The sequence below is a fragment of the Podarcis cretensis genome, assembly GCF_951804945.1.
Source record: "Podarcis cretensis genome assembly, chromosome: 1".
NCBI lineage: Eukaryota > Metazoa > Chordata > Lepidosauria > Squamata > Lacertidae > Podarcis > Podarcis cretensis.
The window spans coordinates 107,577,501-107,596,640 of record NC_137170.1 but is presented as its reverse complement, the minus strand read 5'-3'; positions in this window follow the sequence as shown (position 1 = coordinate 107,596,640).

Genomic DNA, 19,140 nt, shown 5'->3' with positions numbered 1-19,140 from the left:
TTAGCTTCCCCCAAAAAATTAAAGAAGAGGAAGTGAAATTTTAAAACTTCCATTTTTCCTGTGATCCACCTTGTGCTGGTCAGCTGACTCAACTACAACTCTTAGCGTCCTTCACCGGTGGCCTTGCCAGCTAGTGCTGATAGGAGTTGGAATGCAACAATATTTGAAAGGTCATAGGCTTCCCATCTCTGACTTACAGTAGCTTTTTTTTACTCTGTAGATGACACACACACACACACACACACACACACACACACACACACCACCTTCATTCACACAACTTGCATTCTTTTAATTTCACTTCTTTGCATTTCCAGCTTCTTCCGCAATAAGCTTCAGCACCTATTATATCACTGTCTGTACAATCTCTTCCTTCAACATATTTATTAGTTGTTCCAAGGCAGCAGTTTTTTAAGGTTTGCTTTTCCATTTCTCCCAGATCTGGAGCAGTTCTCAGATCTTCTTGTATTTTATACCCACCCCCTTTTAATGGTACTTGAGGAGTTGAAAAAGAAATCATCCCTCTTGGCCACAGCCTTCTTATTTCAATAAGAGATTAAGACCTTGTTAAAATCACAGAGAGTATTAGTCACTGAAAGACAAGCTCATTTAATGAGCTTATTGCATGTCACCAACTATTATTATTATTATTATTAAATTTCTACACTGCCCTTCAACAGAGGATCCCAATATAAAAACACAAAAATACATAGCAACAAACAAAAACAATACAGTACCCCCTCCCCAGTTTAAAAGGCCACAGATAGTTTAATTAGCCAAAGGTCTGGGAGAAGATGACTGTTTTAGCCTTGTGTCTATCAACCATTTGAACTGATTGTGGAACATACACATATACACATACAAACATGGCAGGTCAAGTGGGTTTAACCTTGGGAACTGTAGTTTTCTTAGGGAGAAAAAGCACTTTTATCTGAGGGAAATTGTGCTGGCAAATCAAAACCAAAATGGCCACCATTCTCTCGTGATAAAATAAATGGGAGACTTGCAGGGTATGAGCCACTGTATGATAGCATAAGATAAAATTTGCCATGTTGGTGCAGTAGGAGAAAGAGTCCCCACCTATTCTATGACTCTTCTCGGAAGAAAACAGCAAGGAAAATGCAGCTCCAATTATGATTGCACATGGTTATTCCTTAGAGTGAAATTTCTGAAAAGAGAAATTAAAAGGGTATTCATCAAAAACCATTTGAATAGTGAATAAATGCAAGGAGATTTAAGTCTGCTTGTGGTTACACAACAAGCAGAAAGGAAAGCTCAATTCATGGAATGAATTATCCACTCAGCTGTACAAACATGCGCATTTCCTTCAAGGCATGTGGGCACCGAGGAAATAATGTCATATCACTTTTAGAAATGTTTCTGGAATGGGTTGCTGGATGATCAAACTCATACCCAAAAGCTTCAGATTATCTAAGAGCTCTTCTTCATTGGTTCCATACAGATTAGAGTCATGAGTATGCAATGCCTGCTCCTAAGGGCCTCTGAATGTGAGAAAGGCAAAGGGGCAGGGCAGGCAACAGGGAGGGAAGAGAGAAGGCTGTTGGAGCAGGGATGAGAGATGGAAATATCTGGGAGGAGAGACAAGAGGGAGCAGCTGAGGAGATAGGCCTGAGGAGGAAGAGAAGGGAGGAAAGAGGGCCGATCAGAGAACAGCACACTCTGGTAGACCGAAACACTCACGGTGGAGGGACCAGTGGTGGAATCTGCCATTCAGCTGGCAGCAGAACTGGCATTAGGGATGGATTGATCAGCCAGTTTCAGGTTTTTTTAGTGTCCTCTTTTTCTAATCTTAAATTCAGTTCTCCACATTTGTGGTTCTTAAGGAAAAAAAACCCTTGAAAAATTCTCAGCCTTTTTAGCCCGAATTAATCCTAATAAACACATTTTGCATATTTGTTGTTGTTTAGTCATTTAGTCGTGTCCGACTCTTCGTGACCCCATGGACCAGAGCACGCCAGGCACTCCTGACTTCCACTGCCTCCCGCAGTTTGGTCAAACTCATGTTTGTATCTTCGAGTACACTGTCCAACCATCTCATCCTCTGACTACCCTTTCTCCTTCTGCCCTCAATCTTTCCCAACATCAGGGTCTTTTCCAGGGAGTCTTCTCATGAGGTGGCCAAAGTACTGGAGCCTCAGCTTCACAATCTGTCCTTCCAGTGAGCACTCAGGGCTGATTTCCTTCAGAATGGATAGGTTTGATCTTCTTGCATTCCATGGGACTCTCAAGAGTCTCCTCCAGCACCGTAATTCAGAAGCATCAATTCTTCGGCGATTATTTGATTTTTGATTTTGATCTTTGATTTTGCATATAGTTTTGACTAACACACACACTATTGTTTCATTTCCATGAATATATGCATTTTAACGCATATTTCCTCATAAAAGATGCATTCTTGTATCTGTTGCTCTTTGAATCTCTTGGTATATACGCTGGCTTAATGTATGAATATCTTATAGAATGAATGTATATTCACTGACTGTAAAAAAGGGGAAAAATGGCACATGGTCTTTTCCATTTGGCTCCATCTTGACTTTATTCAAACTGCATGTTCACTTCCTGCTTTAAAATGTTTTCCTGTGCTTTCCCATTCACAGAAATAATTAAACTCACTAATTGGGCACATGAAACTAACCACAATTACCTTGAATTTCTGCTTAACCCTCAAGAAAAAAGAGCATTTTCGCTGGCCAGGTTTAATTCAAATCCACCAAACCTCCTTTGGGGAAGGTTGTCAGGCGGGGTAGAAGGAGAAAGAACTTGCCCATGTGAAGACCACCTGGTGGAAACCCTCACACACATGGTTCTTAATTGTAAACTATATGCTGTTCTCCATCAGCAATTTCTAGATCAACTCTGCATCCCCAAATGGAAACCAGAGTTGGAGGTCATACATTTTCTATTACTGGGGAATGATCAGGAGCTCACCAAGTTAGTGGCTAAATATCTCTATTTGGTTTTTTGTTGTCGAAATACACTGCAGATGCCTAATCTCCCTGGAGACCTAGAGATGTGACGACAGACTGCTTTGCCTCCTTTCTTTTAGCAAATGTTTTGTGCCACTGGGGAAGTGGTAATTCTGTATTGATCTGTTTTGGATGTTTGGATGTGATGCCAATAAAAGGTTTGATGATGATGATGAGTTTCATTTTATTGGCTCTAGTCCAGTCCATTAGTGAGGTAAGACAATAGTCCAACACATCCACTTCCACACTTGTGGACGTAAAGGAGAAGCAGAGTTGTGTGTCATCGGCAGGTTACTGACAGCGTGCTCCAAAACTCTTCCCTCTGTGTGTGCTTGCATCTGTCATGGCCCTGGAGTCAGAATACTCTTCTTCAGGGGAAGAGGTCATGGATTCTGAATCAGAAGGTGAATGGCAGGCCGGCCAAGCGCCAGAAGCACTCTTTTGCATGCTTTTCTGAACAGTCTCCTCTGAGGAGACTTGACCTAGTAAAAGGCTGCCGCCCTTGAATGGAAGTAGGGAGAAGGGATGGAGGAGAGGCTCTCGTAGCCGACAGACTTGACCCCTGAACTTGCACGGCGATCGGAACTTGTTGCTCTCAGTCAGTTGATGCACCTGCCTGGATTTCACAATGTGGCTTCTGTGCACGAAATATGTATATCGGTGTACAGTTTCTATGCACAAAATGTGTACACAAGAACACATATTTTGTTATTTAGAATGCATACAAATGCATGCAAAAGTGTACTTATGGAAAATGTGCTGGAAAGTATGTGTTTTGCATGGAAAGGTACATCTAAAATGAACATTTTAAATGTCGACAAACTGGGGTGGGATAGACTTACAATGGAGTGCCAGTGAAACTGAAAGGGGGTGGAATTAGATGGCTCGGTCCCTCCCTAATGGAGAGTATGGCTTACAATCAAGGTGTTAGAAGTAGTTGCTACTGAGTGAATATACACAAATAAGGAACCGCATAGTGCTTCTTTTGCTAGCTGTCATGGATCGTTCACAAATCGTAGGAATTAACATAGGAAACTGCCTCATGCCAAGTCAGACTGTTGAGCCATGTAGCTTAATATTGTCTGTTTTGATTGTCAGTGGCTGTCCAGTGGCTGTCTGTCTTGGAGTTGCCAAGAATTGGACCTGGGGCATTCTGCATGCAAAGCAGCTGTTTTGGCACTGAGATGTGAATCTCCCTTCTCCTTCCCAGCTAAGAATCTCCAGTTAAGATCAAAGTACTTCTGAGCTGGCTTACCTGGGTGAATAGGCTCAACTTGTTCCCTCCCAACCATCTCTGGAAATAGGGATAAGATGGGATATATTGCATGAACTGATGCCTACGAATGTATTTTTAATATTTTCCTATTCACAGAAATTGTACTGGAAGTCTACTTGTACAATACTGAGTCAATATAATAGAGCAAACAAGGAGAAGTGAAGCAGAGAGGCCTCTGTCGAGAGACCAGCTGCACCCCTCCCAATGTACACATCGTCAACTGTCACCTAGTGGCAGCCACTAGATGGGCGGGGTATAATAATATTAATATTAATATTAATAATAATAATAATAATAATAATAATAATAATAATAATTTAATCAGGCTACATGAATTCTTTTCATCCCAGCTGATTATTATAAGAGCTGTAATTGTATTAACTAGTCCCTGAGCTTGCTTTTCTCTTCTTCCCTCCCCATCCCTCTTTCCTTGTGTGTGATATGTTTTAGATTATAAGATTCAGAACAGGGACATTTTTACTACTGATTTTTGTAAGCTACTCCAGAAGCCTATTCAGCCAAAAAGCAGGATCAAAATGCTTTAAATACGTACATATAATCCATTTCTGCAACCAATCATTCCACTCAGGGATAACTGGAAGAGATGGTGCTATACACGGGGGGGGGGGGGGGAGTATTTGAGCATTTAGGTGTTAAAAAGTCCACTCTGTTCTCAGTTTGGTTCTTCATTCATGAGCCTATGCAGCAATGTTTTTGATGATGTCATGATACTATGTCTGATGTGATAAAGTCACAAACGCTTTTCAAACAATCAGATATCCCACATCCAGTGTGATGAAATGTCAGTGTGGCAAATGAGGTCAAGGATAGTGAGGACAAAGAGGAAGTTAAATGGTACCAAGAAGAAAGAGGAGCCCAAGCAACTGATGGTTCTGGGACTGTATTGAAACAATGCAAAGTTTCAGCAAGCTATTTGTTGCTATTGTGGTGAAACTGAAATTGGAGAATATTTGGTACAGCCTTTCTCTGAGGGAAAGATAAGTGTATAAAAAGGTCCTGATCTTGACAGGGATGATTGACTTGGAAGTGTGAAAAATCAGGAAAAAACACCCCATCCTGAATTCAAGGAATGTTATCCCAGAATAATTGAGCATGCAAACAGCCTGAAGTCTACCCGCTATTGTGTTTGTGTACATGAGAAAAAGAGAGAGAGATGAGAAGGGTGGAGTGCAGGCAGGGAGTAAAGTGGAAGGTTAGAAATAGTGAGCTATTATCCCATAAAGCAGATAATGTTTCCTGAATCTTTATTACTTTGAGTGGGTGCTGAACCATGGAAGCTTCTGAGGCAGGCACCCAGGGAGACCTAATTTGGTGGTTGACAGAGACATTAGTGAACATGTTTCTTTAGAAAGGTGCTCTTATCTTAGACCTTGCATATGTACTATGGGTTTCTGCAATCCCCGTGATAAGTGGTGCTTCCTGTTTCATTGAATAGCGCAATAAATAGTCACATAAAACCCATATCATTTGGTGGCCTGTAAGTAAATGCCCAAGGCTGTCTTATGCCTGGTTTCTTACACTTCTTACACTTTTTTCTTCTTCTTATACACTATCAAATTGATGGATGCCCAGTGTACATTTTAACCTCTGAATGTGGTCACTTGCACATCCTCAATGTGTTCCATTCTTCTCCCCTACCACACTCCAACATTAATGCATCCTTACTAACCCAAATCCCTGTTCCCCTTTGTAGGACCAAACATATTATGAACTGCAATCTCGCTGCCACCAGGAACCATTCGTTTTATGGGAGACTGAAGAAAAGAAAGCCGTGTTTGACTAACTTTAAAAGTAAAAGTGTTAATTATTCAGTGGCAGTACCTTAATGTTGCTGTTTAGGCAGATACCATATTTATCTTAAAGTACCCCAGAGCAAAAAGAACCCGGGAAGAAGACAGGTACCTCTGGAACCATATTTATCATGTAAATAGCTCAGAAAAGGATACTGCCAGTTACATCTTTTAAATACAAAAATGCATGCATTTCACTATTTTGTAAATGCCAGAGAGATGCAGCATCCGTTAGAGTTAACAGTGCGGCACTTTTGTGTTCAGTAGCATGAATCATTAATCATGAGACAGGCCATATTCTTGTACTGCTTCTGCTTTCATTACTTGGCCTAATTAAACAGTTCTCTGAACTGGAATCTCAGATTCCTCTGTTACAGATTATCATTAATTATGGTGAAAGTGCTCAGAGATGTTGGACTCAATTATATTCTGCTCAACCTTGGCACGGTGTGATTCATTGCACAGCCTGCTTTGCAGATGTACTCTTTTCTTATCTTGCAGTCCCACTTTTGTAAATTGGGCTCCGCCAGCCAACAAACTAAGAGTTATGTGCTGCGTTTTCATTAAAAACATGTTGGAGAAGCACAGACCAATTAAGGATTCTGTATTTTATATGGAGTGATGAAGTGAACACTGGATTCTGGGAGAATTAGCTTTGCAAAGTAAAAAAATTAAAAAGGCTCCAAAATACTATGGATGTTTTGCTAAATGTGTGCATGCCCCTTCTAGGAAATTTGGTCTTCACGGTTCTGGAAGTTGGTTTGGTCATCTCTTGTGCATGTGCTTAATCAAACTTTTTGCAAGAGGATTTTCCTTTCCTGTTTGTTAAAATACATATAGTGGCATCAAGGATTTAATTGTTTGTGTGAGAATGGCAGCACACACCCAAACCTCTTCCCAGGCTGTCCAAGTGTCTGGATTTTCCTGGGACAGTCCCAGAATTATATAAGCTGTCCCAGTTTCTTATATGATCCTGGAATGTCCTGCTTTTCCTTCACTGGAAAAAATATTGGAGGGGATGGAATAGGATGTCCATATTTTCTTCGGAAAAATGATAGAGGGTATCTCTCTCTCTCTCTCTCTCTCTCTCTCACACACACACACACACACACACACACACACACAAAACACAACTCACTGGGAAAGACTGGGCCTGAAGCTCTCAGACTGGAAGGGGAGGAGTACTGTTTAACAGAAACTTGGTTTTGACTATTAGTCTATATAGGTACAATGAGATGATTATTGGACTCAACCACTCATACAAGGCTCTCGTGTGGAAGTGAAACTGTTTACCTCTGTATACACATCTGGCCTGATCCCATTGAGTTCTTCTGGCTTGAAGAGGTTGTTCACAACAGATTCCATGCAAAGTTAAGGGAAGTTGAATTAATGCCATTCAAGGTCCAGTGGTTTTCAGAATACCTTCAGGACATACTTTTCTTATATGTCCACCAAGCAGTTCTTGAGTCTGGCTGACCACTGTGAGAACAAAATGTTGGACTAGGTGGGCCTTTGGTCTGATCCAGCAGATCTCTTCTTGCGTTCTTATGAGTCATTTCATCAGTGCTGAAACTGCGCACAAACTAAGTACAGTGGTACCTCGGGTTAAGAACTAAATTCATTCTGGAGGTCCGTTCTTAACCTGAAACTGTTCTTAACCTGAAGCACCACTTTAGCTAATGGGGTCTTCTGCTGCCGCTGCGCCACCACTGCATTATTTCTGTTCTCATCTTGAAGCAAAATTCTTAACCTGAGGTAATATTTCTGGGTTAGTGGAGTCTGTAACCTGAAGCGTATGTAACCTGAGGTACCACTGTACACTGCAAGTAAAATTCAAGTTTTATGGGATGGGTTTTTTAAAAAATAAAGGAAACAGGAAAACAGGCTCAGAAAGGGCATCATTGCTCTGACATGACAAAATATACTTAATAGTTACACAGTTCTATGTCATATTGTGTTTATAAACCTGTGCAGAAATTACTGTAACATATCAAAATTTCATTAGGCCAGGTGTCCATAAGTTGTCAAACAGCTTTTGTGGTAGGTGAGGTCTGGTTCAGGTTGAGTGCAGACCACACCAGGCTTACTGCAACCTAAGTATGGAATTGAATAGTATGCTATTACAACCATTTCATCTGTGAAAGAGTATCAGCTTGCCAGACAGAACGATTCCCCGCTCTCTTCCTCCTGTTTGTGTTCTGGGGTTCTCTCAAATGACCACCACTCTGGAGGCAATTTCAGGGAAAGCGAGTGAAGTACAGTGAGAGGACCGGGGGGGGGGGGAGGCCACTGTGCACAAGGGTAAACTGTTGCACTAGGGCTTCCGCTGAGCGAGTTATTTAAGTGAATCCCTCCCAATATGTTTTTAGTTATTATTAATTATTATTTAATTATTTAATTATTTAATTATTTAATTATTTAATTATTTAATTATTTAATTATTATTATTATTAATTATTATTATTATTATTATTATTATTATTATTATTATTATTATTATAGTTATTATTATTATTATTAGATTTTAGTTGCTTCCTGTCCTATGTACAAGCAATAGAAAATAATTTTCATTTTCGTTGTCTTTTCTGTTAGAATAATACACTTCTTCTCCCCCCCCCTTTTTCTTTGGCAGTGCTATGGGGCCTCTTATATTTGTCATAGCTGAGGGCCTCAGCAACCCCAACCCTGCACTTCATCACTACCCTGGCATGTCAGAGCATTGACACCATGTATTTGTTTTAGATGGGTGTCATGTTCAGGGCTGGTAGAAGACATTTTGTTGCTTGAGGCAAAAGACAAGTTGGTGTGCTTCCCCTCCCGCATTCACATGTGAATAAGATGACTGGACTCCTGATCTTATTTCACATCCTTCAGTGCACCTGAGGTTGCAGCAGGCTGGTTTAGGGGGTGTACAACAAGCCTGCGGCACCCCAGAGGGGAGCAGCTAGGAAACCGAGACGGATAGATGAGGGTACTGCTGCCCCCTTAGCATCTGCTGCCTTAGGTGATTGCCTCATTCCACCTAATGGTAGAATTGGCCCCAGAGGTACTAGGTTGCCCCCCCCCCATTTTAGGGGGGGGAGGAGATGCTTGTTGCACATGTGTGACAATGCAGGAGCCCGAGGGCTCTGGAGGAGCTGGCCACTGGACCTGTGCCACGCATGTAATGTTTGAGGAGGCCTGGCCCCCTTAAAATAAATATGGGGGGGAGGCTGAGGTGCCTTTGGCCCCATGGAATTGGCACACCTGTCAGGCCCTGATGACTTTAATAACTATCACACATTTGCATATAGTCCATATTCTTTCTTTTAGTTATAAGCATCGGCCCCTTCATTTTTTGAAAAAGGTAAAAGGTTTGTACTGTAAAAGTCTTTCACCAAGGAAAAAGAAGCCAATCTGCCATTTTGCAGTGCTTGTTTACTCGGAAGTATGTTTGCTTGTGTTCCCTGGAGCTCACTTCCTGGTATGTGTGTTTTGTTCTGGGTTTGTACGCATACAGATTTCACCAGCGATGCCAACGAAAGCCCCCCCCCCAAACAAAAGTTACCTTGCTTTCAAACTGTTCTTCAATAATTGAGATTAAGGGGCACAGCATTCAAGACTGTAGGGTCAAACACAGAGACGAAATAAATATTCAGGAAAAATGTCAAGTTCTACAAATTTCAAAAATCTGCATGACATACATTTTAATGAAGGGTTTAAAAAAAAGAAACTGCAGGTAGTAAATTACATGATATTTATGACCTACACATTCATTTCTTGGAGGCGATTCACAGAAGCAGATTGGCGTCTTAAAATCACATATCTGTGGGTTTGTGCATGGGGACCAGCTAGTATCTAATGTAGGCAAGTGAAATGGTGCCTTGATAGTGGTCTTTTTGGATCTCACAGAGCTCCTGGTAATGATCAAAAGCAATTAAATTGATACTTGGGACAATCAGAACTGGCTACATGGACAAGGATAAGGTGGAACTGTAACCAGCAGCTTTGTGGGGCCTGAAGTCATTGTTAGAATGTAAATATAGGTAATCGGCTTGTATTTCTCCTTAGTTAGCCATTGGGTAGAACATAGCCTTATGTTTCCTTATAACTCCAGGAATAAAAGGGCTAAAATGGAAAGGTGGTCAAGAATTAAGTAGTGTCCAGACCAAGGGAAGTAGTAGTATTGCTCTGTTCTGCCTTGGGCAGACCACACCTGGTAGACTGTCTCAAGTGCTGGGTACCACAGTTTCAGAAGGATATTGACAAGTCTGAACATGTGTGGAGGAGGGCAACCAAGATGATCAAAGGTATGGAAACCAAACCTTGCGAGGAACAGTTAAGGTAGTTGGGTATGCTTAGCCTGAATAAGAAATAAGAGGAGAGTGAGAGGAGTTAGGATCTTCAAATATCCAAAGGGGTGTCACGTGGAGGATGGAGCAAGCTGGTTTTACCTGCTCTGGAGGCTAGGACCCGAACCAATGGCTTCAAGTTACAAGAAAGGAGATTCTGACTAAACATCAATGAGAACTTTCTGATGATAAGAGCTATCTGACAGTGGAACGGGCTCCCTTGGAAGTTGGTAGACTCTCCTGCACTGGAGGTTTTTAAGCAGAGATTGGATGGCCATCTCTCCTGGATGCTTGAGTTGAGATTCCTGCATTGCATAGGATTGGGCAAGATGAGCCCTAGGGTCGCTTCCAACTCTACAATTCTATGATTCTAAGAATGGAGTCCAGAAGGCAGCCTGGAATGTCCCCAAAGAAAGTGTAAGTCTCAAGGCCATGACCGAAAAGACCCTGCTGTTTTCAACAACAACAGTTTAATTCTTCCTAGCTAACAAAATTCTTGGAGATATGTGTGAAGGGGGGCTTATACAGGGATAGGCAGTCTCTAAAATACGCAGGTCTTTATACATGTAGGTCTTTAAAACCCAGAGGATCTCCATTGCAGGCTGCCCAATGACAAAAGAAAACAGTTGCATCAGCACATGAGCGCTGGGGATTTTCCTCGAACTAGAAAATTCTAGTGTGATGAGTGTGGTTTGTTCAAGCATGGGATGTTAATTTGTGTTTATATGTGCAATATGTGTTTTACTGCGGGCACCACCTAGATGCAGCCAAGTTGCTTTCATATAAGTATTCCATGATACTTGAGAGCATGACCCTCTGTCTCTTTTTTACGTAATGCTGTGCTTGTTTCTCCTGCGACTTGGTTATATAATCCTCAGGGACTCTGTTAGATGTTGCCATCTGTGACGCCCTCAATGTGTATTCTTCCTACAACTTCCCTGTTGACCCACCTCTGCAGTGCATACCACACATCCATTAGCGCATGGGAATGTAACCACTTCACTGATGCACAACACTCCATACAAAAGCGTGATGAAGTCCTTTGTGTACATTGAATATTAATGCCTTTAATGTAGCCAGCCTTATTTCCAATGCAAAGCATGCATTTTTTTTTTTTTGCTTATTTTTCTCGTATTAATGTGTTATTTTGGCAATATCCTTAAATAAATTGAATGTTTATATATGTATATGCCACACAAAATACCTGCAATTTTGTGCATGTGCTTGTGTGTCAGAAGTAGAGCTGAATTAGAGCAATACTCCCAAAAGTTTGAAATGTAAGCCTTTTGGCTTAACAGTTTGCCAGCTTTCATATCCTGCAGTAGTTGCAGATTTTAATATATATGAAAATCAGTAGTCTTGTATCTCTGCATATGTGCCTTTTGTAATATAATTTTGACAGATGGCAAGCTGGATAAATCTAGCTCGTCACTATAGAAAAATCTTGGCTTGGCTTTCACTCTACCAAAACTTGTTTTAAAAGGGTCTTTACCTTCTTTTTTTCACTTTTTACTTTGGTTAAGCCTGTTATAATTTTTTTGCCTGCTTCTTTATTATTATTATTATTTTCCACCTTAATGTATTTGAGCCCCTGATGCATTTTTATACCGGAGTTATGCATTAAACAAAACAGAGGGAGGGAGGGAGGGAGGGAGAGAGAGAGAGAGAGAGAGAGAGAGAGAGAGGCTTGTGCCTCTGCATAATACCTTTGACTATACTATTCTACATCTCCCCTTATTAAAAATAAATATGTTACCCAAGTCCTGTTTGCTCCATCTAAAATTCTGAGAACAATATCTTACTATTGGGTGTTGGAAGCAGGTCCCTTCCCTTCCCTGCTCCAGATAGACTGCTCATTGAAAATGTAATACACTGCTGCCATGTCACAGGTCAGCTGGCAAATGGCAATCTGAATTTTAAAAGGAATATGAATAAAATTCTGTTTTATTTTGAAAATGAACTTTGTGCCCTCCATCATGAATCCAATATATGTCTTAATCTTCTCTGCTCTTGAAGCCTGCGGCTCCTGGCGGAGTCCTTTGACTCCTGAACCTAATAAGGAAATAGGTTGTTTTCTCATCCTAGTCTCATTTTTAGAAGGGCTGAAACAAACAGTCCCTATTTCAAATGTAATTGACAAAGCATAAAAACATGTGTGTTATATAATTTTTGGGTTCACGACGGAGCTCAGGGCTTGAGATATTTTATTTTAAAATTTGATTAAGATGTTATACCTCTGGAAATAACGCTGTCAGGATTCGGAATCCAAATTTGCCAACTGTTCAGTTTCATGTTTACCTTGGAACTGTACATGGCAAGCAGATAAGGAGATGAAACAGATAATAGTACACCTCAATTGGGACCAGTTTCATTTAACCTGAATATTATTCATAGCAGGATACGGACAGCTTTGTCATTCTGCAGAAGAAATAAAACTGGCCAAATCCTATATCGTTTGTAAATTCAGTGCATCCTATATTATCCTATGTTTGGTTTATCCTATATTATTTGTAAATTATAAATAGCATATTCTCCAATTTATTTAAAATGGTTTCATCTTGGTTTTCTGGACGTTTGAGGAGAAATGTTCAGGCAATTGTTGGTTTTTAATGATACATTTTAGGTTTAGGTTTTGTGGATTTCTTGCAATTTGGGCAGGTGATTTTATTCTTCCCAAATCAGGAATTTTTGTCTTGATTGGTGTAATATTACAGATGGTAATGAGGAATGCCTGTACTTGTAATGCCGCTGATTTTCATATTGAGGAAAATACTATTAGCTATGCATTTGATCATTTGACTTCATTTTCTATTGGCACAATACAGCCACAATTAAGCACTTTTAAGTCCTATTGATTTCCTGCCCTGCTTATGAGCTTCCCATAGTCATCTGGTTGCCCACTGTCAGTAGCAGAATGCTGGGCTAGATGGACCTTTGACCAGATCCAGTGGTGCTGTTCTTCTATTCTCATGATTTCAATGGAAGAGAGTTTAAGCAAATACCAACAATCCCTTTGAAAACAATGTGTCTTAACAGTGCTCATTTTGGGTTGCATTGTGCCCTAGGGCTTCTGCAATAGATGCAGAAACACCTGGGTGAATGCTTCTTCTTGAAGGCCTATGCTACGTATGTCTTTTCAGAAAATATTGTTGAGTGCAATGGGACATACTCCCATGTAACTATGTTTGCAACTTTCATTTTCTTGAGGAACATTTGTAGCTGATGGTTGGGTGTGTACTAAATTACTTTATTGGCCCTACATGGTTAAAGTATTGCAATTCTTCTCTAGGGTCAATTGCTTTTATTCAAAGGATAATTCTGAGATAATATACATTACATTAGTTATTCTTGGAATGGTCAAGCCAGTTGCATCTGGAGGAGCATTGCAAGACTTTAAACATATTGGACCAATAGACTGCCCTCAATGCATCTTTAAGACGCCTTCACCTTTCATTCTTTCCTTCCTTTTCTGAAGACTTAAAAATCTCAAGGCAGGTGTTGCTTAAAAATTTGTCCTGGTCCAATCATGTTCACTTGGGGGAAGAAGTATGAAGCTGATTTCACCCAAAGTGAGTTTGTGTGTAATCTACACTCACCAATTGGACTGATAGTGGTTGAGAACCGAGATTGAAATAAGCCCAAGTCAGATGTACTTGAAGGCTAAGGTTCATCTATAATTATAAGCCCTGTGAAAACCAACTATAGGGATTTCATTTCACAAAACATACTTGTTTGCAATCAGAATTCATGGACATGATGCAGTAAGAAATTAGAAACATGTTCCCCACACAGCGTTGAGTGACTTGAACCTCAAAGAGTTGGCAGATGGTTCACAGTTGGCCTCCATATGCTTCAGAGGCCCATCTCTCATGATTGGTTTGACAAGCCTCCAGACCACATAGGAAAGTTCAGATGAGGCTGCCCCAAGTTCTTCTTCATAGGTGCAATTACGTGCTCTCCAACACTTCAGTTAGCTCAGTCAGGGAAACTTTTGGGCAGCAGGATGGGTGATACACCAGCAGCATCCCTTTGTGGCTCAAGCCCTCTAGTCCTCCTCCAAAGTTTATAGGTTTCCTAGTGGTAAGGACCCTTGACGCTGTGCTGGTGTGGCACTGAATACCCAGCTGAGCAAAGATGGGTCAGATACAGCCAGGTCTCAGTTATACATGCCAACTCAACCAACTCAACCACAAATATGTCCTGTATGAGTGGATTCATGATGGGCTGACCTGGCATTCCAACAACAACACTACCAGACTGTTGGGGGCAACAGGTTGGCCCCCAGCCATGTCAAAACAGGTGTGTGGTTCAGAAAGGGGCAGAGCACAAACACCTGTGGTTCCTTTCCTAATTAACCCCCCCCCATGTCTTTCCCGATCCCTAGTCACTGGAATGGCCAGATCTGGTGAGCTCCCTTCATTCTGTCTCCTTTCTAAACACATCCTCACTTCTTGCTCATACATAGCACTCTAAAAAAATAAGTAAAGATTTCATAATTATGCTTTTTCGTGTATGTGGTGTGTGTGTGTGTGTGTGTGTAAATGATAATTCTCTAGAATACATATTATTTTAAAAATATAAATATTGTAAATATTATTTTTAAAAAACATCATTCTTCCATCTATTAGGATGGAAGAAGGATGTTGGACATGGTGATAATGCCCACAAAAGCAGCAGAGAATGAAATTCAGAGACCTTTGGAGTTAGAGGCTTCTTGCAATTGGTCTGGCTATCCCTCCTTCCCTGCCTCTCTTTCCAGGGCTGTTCCTTAGGGAGCTCTGTTACCATTGGCATAATTGCCCTGCAGCTGCTCCATATTTGTCACAGAGGGTACAGACTGGGAGCGAAAGCTGTTGTGTTTTTCAGAGTCCTCTGTGTTTCTAATTAACTGGCCCAAAAGGAGCAATCGTAGTCCAAGACGACAGCAATGAAGGTTTGTGCGTGGGGATTTTTTTCTCCCCCCCCCCTTCAGAGTTCCCAAACTATTTCCCCATAAATGTTAAGCAAACATGGTAAGAGCTGAAACTGTGAAGTTAAAAATGGAAAGTGTATCCGTGGGCAGAACAATGAAAGACAAAGGATGCCGGAGGGTGGGGTGGGCGGTTGCCGCGGAAAATAAAAGCGAGACCTAATAACGGCAGCTTCCATTAATAAGGAATTGAAGAGAATAAGTATGTTTATTAAAAGTGGGGAATTTGGAGAACAGCAATGAGATATTTCTGCCAAACACTTATCGGTAATGATTATTTGATTTTAAAAAGAAGTCTAGTGTGATAGTGGCACCTAAATATAGACAATGAGAGCGCGATGAATTAATGAAGCGAAGAAATAATGATTTAAATCATGGTGCAATTAAGATAAGGTGTGAATGTGGAGTTTAAAACTTGAACGCCTTCTTGTTCTGTAGGCAACTCTGAGGTTTGCATGCTTGTGCCCATTCAGACCAGGGTTTAATGCTTATATTCAACTATGCCATGCTCAGAGCAGACCTGTTGAAAGCAGTGGTCACGTCCACTGATCTCACAGAGTCTACAGAGTTTCTACAAGCATTTGAGTATATAGCTGGTCTGGATCAAGAGATTGCTTGATCTCCTGAGAGCAGAATGTGGAGAACTCATTGCACCACACAGTGCACAACCTGCCATTTCACACACATTTTGAACTGTTGGTGACCAAATGGAGGACAATCCTCTTTTCCTAGCATGCCTTTAATCTAAAGAACCAACACCCTCTTGGCTTTTAAATTGGTGGGTGATTGCAGAGTCAAGGAATACAGCATTGAGAAGGCGGGATAGAGTCTTCAGCAATGTGTAGCGGGGGTCAAGCAGTGATCCTTGGTATGAGCATTAGAGTGCTACAAACATGTCCCTACTTTTGTCTATTAAATGTTGGAAGACATGGCTATCACTAATAGAGGATACTTTTATTCAAGCATGCAAATATTCATGAGCATGTGTTTTTCCTACGTCTTACATTGTGCATCAGCTGATGAATTGGTTAGGCTGAAGACAGAACTACAAAAAGCACCAGGCAGCCATTGAAAACAGCAGCTCCCTCTCCATTCTCAGATACTTGTAGTTTCCTTTCCTGATCCATACATGCTAGCTTGGACCAGGAATGAGAGGGCAATTCAATTCTGTTTGCATTTGTATGTGAAACTGCCCACTTTGCACTTTTGGAAACAATACCCAAACTGAAACTCAGCCATTCATTTAAATTTACACTTCTGATTTTTCAGTGCACTTCTCCAGCCTCGTAATTAAATGTGTACAAAAATGCATATGCTAAAGTGTGAATAAAAATGCACATATTAGGAAACAGAGCGTGCCAAATGCATTATATAAAGGGAGATCGCTTTGCAAAAATGTGTCCATATGACAAAGTTGCATACAAACTTGTGTATATGAAGAGAAATTTGCACCGCAGTACAGTGCGACGGGATTTTTCACGAGGACTTGTTTCTCACAAACTCACAAGCTGATGTGGAAATATGGAGAACTGAACTTAATAGGAAATTAGAAACTGGGAGCAACTGAAATTGACGGATTCATGCCCCTCATCCCCTCAGCTGAGAGTTATCACAGCTTCCCATACCTCTCTGGGCAGTGTTGGGTCCCCAAGTCTGGATGAAAAATAGAGGAACGCACTTGCTTCTTGTGTGACTTGCGTACCTCTTCAGCTGAAGATCCCCCTTTGTTGCAAATGTAAAGCCCGATGACACAGAAATTCAGTGTTTGCAACAAAGGCAAGGGAAGGAAAGAAGGAAGGTATATGGAGACATTCCTGGACTAAAGCTGAGATGGAGGCAATGGAGGCAGTAGCCATTAGGCAACTGGGAGGCCGAGTGAGTTGCTAAGAAAGCCATGCCTTACAACTTGGAGTGGAAGGCGGAGGAGAGAGAAGCAGCTCGAGTGTGTCTGGGAGGGCAATTTTTATTTGTCTTGCTGCTTCTGCTGAAGGAAACAATTAACATTTTGCTTTTTATGATATTGGTTGGCTGAGTAAAACAGCATGGGCAGAAGGGAAGTTTGAAGGGTATTGTATAGTTGAGGAATTGTGCCTAGAAACAGTATGACGTTACACCTTCGGGATTTTAATATATTAGGAACAGGGCCATAAAAGTGGGTTTGAGGCCCTGCTGGCTTATTCCTTGTATTTTTCCTTGAAATCTTTTACCACCTCTAGATGAGCAAAACTAAAGAAGTTTTTGTTCTTTATTTCAGAGTCTAATGAATTCCAGTGTCTCAACACATATAAACATATGAAATTCACCCTGGTTTATATCAGTATGGATTCGCAGCAGCTAGAGGATGCCATGTGAGCCTTCTTCCCAACACACCGTCATGGCATTCGTAGTGGAAGAACAGTAGCTTGGTGGTAAAGCACTTGCTTTGAAAATAGAAAGTTCTAGATTCAATCCTCAGCATCTCCAGGTAAAGACTGTAAGCCATACAAAGTTCCTCCAAACCTTTGGCTGTTTAATTTTTTTAAATAATACTGGCAGCTGTCATAAGACCTTTGCCATGACACTGTTCTATCAAAGTTTTGGGGGGTGGCTTTTCAAGTCTGCCCAAACCATTTTAAATAGTGCTATTATATTTTATGGATGGCTCTTATAAGTACAGTGGTACCTCTAGTTACGAACTTAGTTTGTTCTGGAGGTCCGTTCTTAACCTGAGGTACCACTTTAGCTAATGAGGCCTCCTGTTGCCACCGTGCCGCCGGCGCACAATTTCTGTTCACATCCTGAGGTAAAGTTCTTAACCTGAGGTACTACTTCCGGGTTAGCGGAGGTGTTTGTAACCTGAGGTACCACTGTACCCCACTGTGAAGCCAAAAGCTTTTTTTTCTTAACCACAAGCCTCTCCCATTTATTTTCCGAAAATTAAAAAAAATATCTTTATTTTTACTGACTGTGGGTCCTTGGCTCTGATTCTATGATGCCCAATGATTTTTGTGATCCCACAAGACTTTGCACAACTCAGAGAAGTCTGACTTTTGAAGGATGGCTGAGTAGCAACTCTCATATTGTTTCAGAATGTGTGAATGTGTGAATTTGGGAGATTTGCCTTTGATTGCGAACTGAATAGGCTGCCTTCTCCTTCCCCCCTGTTTAGCAGGAAACATAGCACCTTGGTTTAGGCCAGGGATACCAGCTCTCCAGTGGGCTAAGTCCTTTTCAGACCCCTCAGTATTTTGGAGGTAGGGGCCACCCCGCAATGTCCCATAAGCAAGGAGTCCTGCGCTACTTGACTCCAGTGGCTGGCTCTTCCTCCTGCTGCTGCTGTGGAGGGGAAGGAGGGTAGCAGCAGCCTCCTGCCAGTGGCGACCAGCCATTGAAGCTGTGTGGCTGCTGCGTTTGCCCCCAGCTTCTCCTGACGTCCTGATGTCACACATGTGTGACGTCACACGTGCAACGTTGCCTCCCCCCAACTGCCCTCACAAGCTGGTGCCTCTGGCTTAGTCTAACCTTCTTCATTTTGTTGCAACTCTCTTTTGCAGTAAGAAAGAGCCTTGCCCCAGGGGCAGAGCTTAGATCCTTCAAAGACTGGCATTGAGAGTGGGGTGGGCAGCAGGGCGGATGCACTGGTCCGTGGCATAAAATTTACTTAGCATTTGCAGGTGCTAATTTATATGTATAGATGCAAATTCAGGCCACCTTTAAGAGGGAAAGCTTCTCTATAAGCAGAGTAATTTATATTATTTTTTATTTTTACAAAAGGGTGAAAAAGGCC